The 5,957-nt window shown below is 38.7% G+C and overlaps 1 long non-coding RNA gene across 1 annotated transcript; it reads left to right on the top strand.

Moving 5' to 3' along the window:
- The first annotated feature begins 869 nt into the window (after nt 1–869).
- On the top strand, nt 870–5,472 carry LOC138985440 (uncharacterized). The gene is made up of 3 exons (XR_011462500.1): nt 870–982; nt 4,481–4,630; nt 4,878–5,472. It is a non-coding gene; the product is annotated as an uncharacterized lncRNA (long non-coding RNA).
- The last annotated feature ends 485 nt before the right edge of the window (nt 5,473–5,957 follow it).

Here is a 5,957-nt window from a genome sequence, read left to right as displayed (position 1 = left end):
ACTTCACTTTCACTTTTCACTTTCCTGCATTGGAGAAGGAAATGGCAACCCACTCCAGTGTTCTTGCCTGGAGAATCCCAGGGGCAGGGGAGCCTGGTGGGCTGCCGTCTATGGGGTTGCACAGAGTCAGACACAACTGAAGTGACTTAGCTTAGCTTAGCTTAGCTTAGTTTAGGTTTCAGTTTAGGATCTATTGCCTCTAGGCTGTATGACTTGACTAAGTTACGTAATCTTCCTAAACCTCAATTTCCTTCTGTAAAACAGGACAAATCTCTCAAACAATTTCATTGAAGAATTATAGTGAAGCCTAGTAAGTGGTCAATAAATTTTATCTCCTACTCTCATTACTTTCATTTTTTTCTGGTATCTTATTGACAAACTGAGGCTTTAAAGCAACGGGTTTAAATTTAGCAACCAGCTGCAGCAGCAGCAGCAGGCTATAACTAGCATAGAAGCATGGGTTATTACTATATTCTTATCTCATAAATATTTTTGGTTTAGTGCTTGAACATACTTGAAACATAGCCAGGAATATTTTTTCAATCAAGACATCTGTTTCAAGTGGGAATGAGGTGGCTGAGAGTTAATTAGTTTCAAGTGGTGTCACATTTCGGGCCAAGTTGAACCACTTGCCAGGGATGGGTTATAATTTTAGCCAGATGAATAGTAAACTATGATTTTTTAAAAATCATATTTTGAGTGTCAGATCAATTTTTTAATCAAATATCACATATCTTGTATCCTTAAATCAGTGGTCAGGCGTCTGTAGATGCTCAATATATCTGTGGATGATGAGGATGAATTTCTCTAAGTGTTTACCCCTGTCAGATTACAGTGATATAAGATTGCCTATTTTTTCTTTTTTTCAGGCTAGCTTATGAAGCTGAGATCAATCTGTTGAACACTGAACTGTCGTACGAGGAAGATGATATCTTGTCCCTAAGTTCATCTATACAGGCTTATTATTGCTTTCATTATTGTGGTGAGAAACACACAGCGTAAAATTTACCATCTTATCCATCTTCACGTGTGCAGGACAGTAGTGTTAATTACATGCCCTCTGTTGTGCCACAAACCTCTGGAATGAATTTCTTCATCCTGCAGATTTGAAACTCTATATCCATTGGACACCCCCTCCTTCCTCTCTCCCCCTAACCCCTGGCAACCATCGTTCTATTTTCTGTTTCTCAATAACCTTGTTATTTTTATACCCAAGTTGTTACCATTCGTTTGCTTCCTTGTGTCCATGATCATATCTCTATGCATCCAGTTCTTTCCACTTACAGTCTCTGCAATTTGTCTTCACCTCCTACGCTGGCTTTATCACGCACATCAAGTAACTTTGTACAGTTCCATGTTTTGAATCACCTCATCATTTTGCTTTCCAGAACAATATTTTTTCACTCTTATCTGCAGCCCCACTCTTAGTGGTAACCTGTCCCAGAGGTTTCCCAATATTTTCCCACCTTGCCTTTGAAAACTGCGGATGAGGAACCCTGGACTACCAGCCACCTTCAAGTATAAGTCTGAGGCCATTTCTTACAGCCACACATAGACAGATAGGTTGGTCTCCTTAGCAGTTAGAAGTGGTTGAGCCTAGTAGAAGGTTAAGCATATGGAATCTTGCCTGAGTGTATGCTTGATGAAGAGTAATGCGGTCTCAGCAGTGCTTAAGGGTTTTCAATCACTTAAAATAGATGCTGGGTTTGATACGGTAGTCAATCTCTATCAGGCATATTCAGAAAACCTTGAATCATTCGATTCAGCAAACCTCTGCTTATGATCATTCAATTCAACAAACCGCTGCTCATGTGGCACTCATGATAGCAATTTGAGTGATGACCGAGTTTTAGAATGGCTTTGTTCCTACTGAGAACATTTCCTTTGAATGTTTCAAGGTTGGTGAACTTGGCCCCACACATGCAGGGGTTGTCAGGTACTTGTGGTGGTGAAGCTGATAATTTATGTCGCATTTTTATTTTATAGGGTTTATACTTCTTCCATGATTCCTCATAAACTCTTTATGAAGTACAGAATATTGTACAGGAAGCTGTTTTTAGAAACGATTTTATTTTTAGAGAAAGGGCTGATAAAGAGTTAATATTTCTAGATAGTAGATATAGACTTTTTTCTCCTGGGCTTTTATTAAGCCTCCTGAGCCATCGGAGCTTGTAAGTCAGCACTGTCTATAGTCTGAATATAGATTAATGTCCCCATTAATCAATTACACAAGAAAACCATTGGCATTTATCTGCTATCTAGTGTGATGATTTTTCAAACCAAGTTGCGTAAGAAACACCTGGAGAAGAACTAGGAAAATGTAAATTCTCAGGCATCATTCCCTCAGGTTCTTATTCACTGATCTTTTGGGCCTAAAAATATGCTTTTTAAGCATTTGAATTTTTTAATCTGTGATGGAATATGCGTAACAAAATTGACCATTTTAATCATTTCTAAGTGTGCAGCTCAATGACGTACATTCATATTATAGTGCAACCATCACCACTATCCATCTCTACAACTGAATCTATGCTTTAAAAATACCCTTGGTGATCTTGAAGCAGGGAATTCCTTCCACGTTTTGTGAAACACTGATATAGTGTGGACTTAGAGCTGGACTAGGCATCATGGGAAAAACAAAATTGGTGAAGGATGATCCTGACACTCAAGTGGTTTACACTTTGACAGAGAACAAGAGAATACGATGACAGAGGAATAGCTAGAGAATAATCCCAGACAGAAGAAAATTTAAGTGATTATATAATTATACATATCATTATACATATACACATGCCCATTAAATTGACAGGTAGGTGCTAAAAGGAATGAGACCTGAAGATACATATGATTAAAGCTTCTGTGCTCAGTTGTGTCTGACTCCTTGCAACCTCTGGATAATAGCTTACCAGGCTTCTCTGTCCATGGAGTTTTCCAGGCAAGAAGACTGGAGTGGATTGTCATTTCCTACTCCAGGGGATCTTCTCCCCCCAGGGATTGAACCGTGTCTCTTGCGTCTCCTGCATTGGCAGGCATATTCTTTACCACTACACCACCTAGGAAGCATATATATGATTGAAAAGTAATGAATACTATGGCGGAATGGGTCTTGAGTTTGACTCAAGCAATGTTGTCTATACAGCCTTGCTGGTCATAAAGGCGACAATGTTAGGATTCTAGGCAAAGAAAGTCATGTGATCTGGTACAGATAAGTCCATTTCTCCAAAGACTGATGACAGCTGATGCAAGTCAGTGATTATGCTGACATCATATTTCCCATCTAGAAATGAGAAAATGAAATTCTGTGAATCTTTCAGCAAGGAGCCAAAGACATAAATAAGCACAACAGTGTCACATGTTTTTGGTCACATGGTCACAAGTGGAAAGTCATAGATCTTTTCATATGAAGAACACCTAGATAAGAATTATTAATTTGGTAAGTATTCTTTCTTGCAGCTAAAATAATAAAGAGAATTTCCACTTTTCCACTATCATGGTTAAAAGCACCTGGCACCTTGCATTCTCAAGACTAAAATTGTTGCCTAATCCAAGGTCATGAAAGTTTACTCCTATGTCTTCTTCAAAGATTTTTATAGTTTTAGCTCTTGCATGTTGGTCTATGATATATTTTGAGTTGATTTCTGTAAGTGATATGAGGTAGGGGTCCAGACTCAGTGTTTTGCATGTGACCATCCAGTTGTCTCATCACCATTTGTTGAAAAGACTCAGACACCCTCTTTCCTTTGGTCTGTTCCTAGGTAATCTACCAGTCATTGAGGACTTTACCTTATGCTTGCCTCTCCTCCTACAGGGGACAGAGATTTCACTACAAAACTCACCATGGGCTGAAACTGAGATCACATGTCTGCCACGCACAGCTTTTTTCTCAAGATGAGGGAAGGAAGGATTTGGGTGTCTTTCTGAGGTCAAATTCACCCTTGGGAGGAGTGAGTGAGGGGCTAAAGAGAGTTCAAGGTTAGTTTTAGCTAGTGGAACTGACTTCACTTGGAGAAAAATAATTGGGGATAGGAAATCAGTTTTTTGCCTTAAAATGTTGCAATACCTCTTCCTCCCTCCATTCAATTCGCTGTACTACTCCCCTGCCCCAAATCCTTCTGTGGCTCCCTGTTGTCTACAGCATTGCATCATGGTTTATTTGGTCAGCTCCTTTTTGTTGGGCACTGTATTAGTCAGATTTTTCGGAGAAATAGAGCCTGTTTTATTTTATACAGATATATAGAATTAGGTTTCCTATGAGTGATTGACTCACATGAGTATGGAGTCTGAGAAGTTCCATGGCCTGTCAGCTGCAAGATGAAGGTCCAAGAAAGCCAGTGGTGTGGTCCCAGTCCAAGTCCAAAGGTCTCAGAATCAAGGCAGCCAATGGGGTCAACCCCGGTTTGAGTGCAGAAAAACAGTGACCCAGCTCTAGTAGAGCCAAACAAACAGGTTCTTCCTTTGTTCACCTTTTTGTTCTATTTAGTCTCTCAACAAACTGGATGAGATCCACCTTCACTGGGAAGGCAAACCTGTATACTCCGTCTACTGATTTAAATGCTAATTTCGTCCACGAACATCCTCATAAACACACCCAGAAACAATATCAAGCCAGATATGTGGGCACTCTGATCCGGTAACGTTGACACATAAAATTAACCATGGTAGATAGGGTGGGGAGGGTGGTGGGAGGGGGGGTTCAGGATGGGGGGGACACATGTATACTTATGGCTAATTCATGTTGATGTATGGCAAAACCCATCACAAAATTGTAATTATCCTCCAATTAAAATAGATAAATTAAGAAAATTTAACCACGATAGGCATTGGGTTGTTTTCAATTTTTAAGTATTATCATTAACACTATTGGGCTTCCCTCATAGCTCAGCTGGTAAAGCATCTGCCTGCAGTGCTGGAGACTTGGGTTTGATCCCTGGGTCGGGAAGATCCCCTGGAGAAGGAAATGGCAAACCACTCCAGTGTTCTTGCCTAGAGAATCCCATGGACAGAGGAGCCCGCAGGCTACAATCAGTGGGGTCGCAAGAGTTGGACACGACTGAGCGACTAAACCACCACCACCGTTAATGCCGCTACTGATTTGGGTAATGGTTTCCAAAACAGTTAAGTCGTCACATCCTTTACCAATGTAACCTTCTTACATGTTGGAACTGTGTCTGTCTCTTTCTGTCAATGATGTCATCGTTTGGCTAGAACAACAGTGCACTAATACGAGTGTGAAAAGAAAGTTCTAGTTTTCAGAAAAGCCAAATTTAATCTTTCTTCAAGTGAGTTGCTAAAAAAAGGAACAAACTTTCCAGTTGTGTGAAGTTGAATGTGGAGTGAATGTTAGATAATAAGGCATTATAGTTAATTTTGTTGTTTGTGATAAAGGCACAATGGTTATGTAAAGCAAATATCTTTATTGGTTTGAGATGCTCTAGAAGTATGGGTAGCAAAACAAATGACTAGGATTGCTTTAAAATGTTTCAGAAAAAATGTATATCAGTATTGGCAACATAGTGGTAATTATTGAGCCAAGTAATAGGTACATGAATATTCATTATAACATTCTCTCAGTTTTTGTGTATGCTTACAAATTTTAATGAATGTTGAAACATAATCTTATTTAATACAACATGCTATCTATAAAGGATTGGAAAAATAATAAATATAGAAAAACACTGTCATCAGAATGCTTTCCAATTCCTTTAAATTATCATTTTTTAAGAAAAGGAACTGAAGTTAAAAATTACAGATGACTAATTATCCTCTGGGTTTAGTTTATATAAGAAAATTGAAGTGCAGTTCAGTCAGTGTATCCATATATGAAGGAATGAGCTTTATTTCTAAAAATAGGTAAAGAATGCATATTTATATATTTAAGAGGAAATTACATGTTTAAGAATGTATGGATTATTTTTGAAACATTTTCACATTAGCTAGCTTTCAAAAATAGCATTTTT

Source organism: Bos mutus, chromosome 24 (assembly GCF_027580195.1).
Source record: "Bos mutus isolate GX-2022 chromosome 24, NWIPB_WYAK_1.1, whole genome shotgun sequence".
NCBI classification, from domain to species: domain Eukaryota; kingdom Metazoa; phylum Chordata; class Mammalia; order Artiodactyla; family Bovidae; genus Bos; species Bos mutus.
Note: the sequence above shows the minus strand (reverse complement) of the source record. Positions and strands in the feature narration are given on the sequence as shown.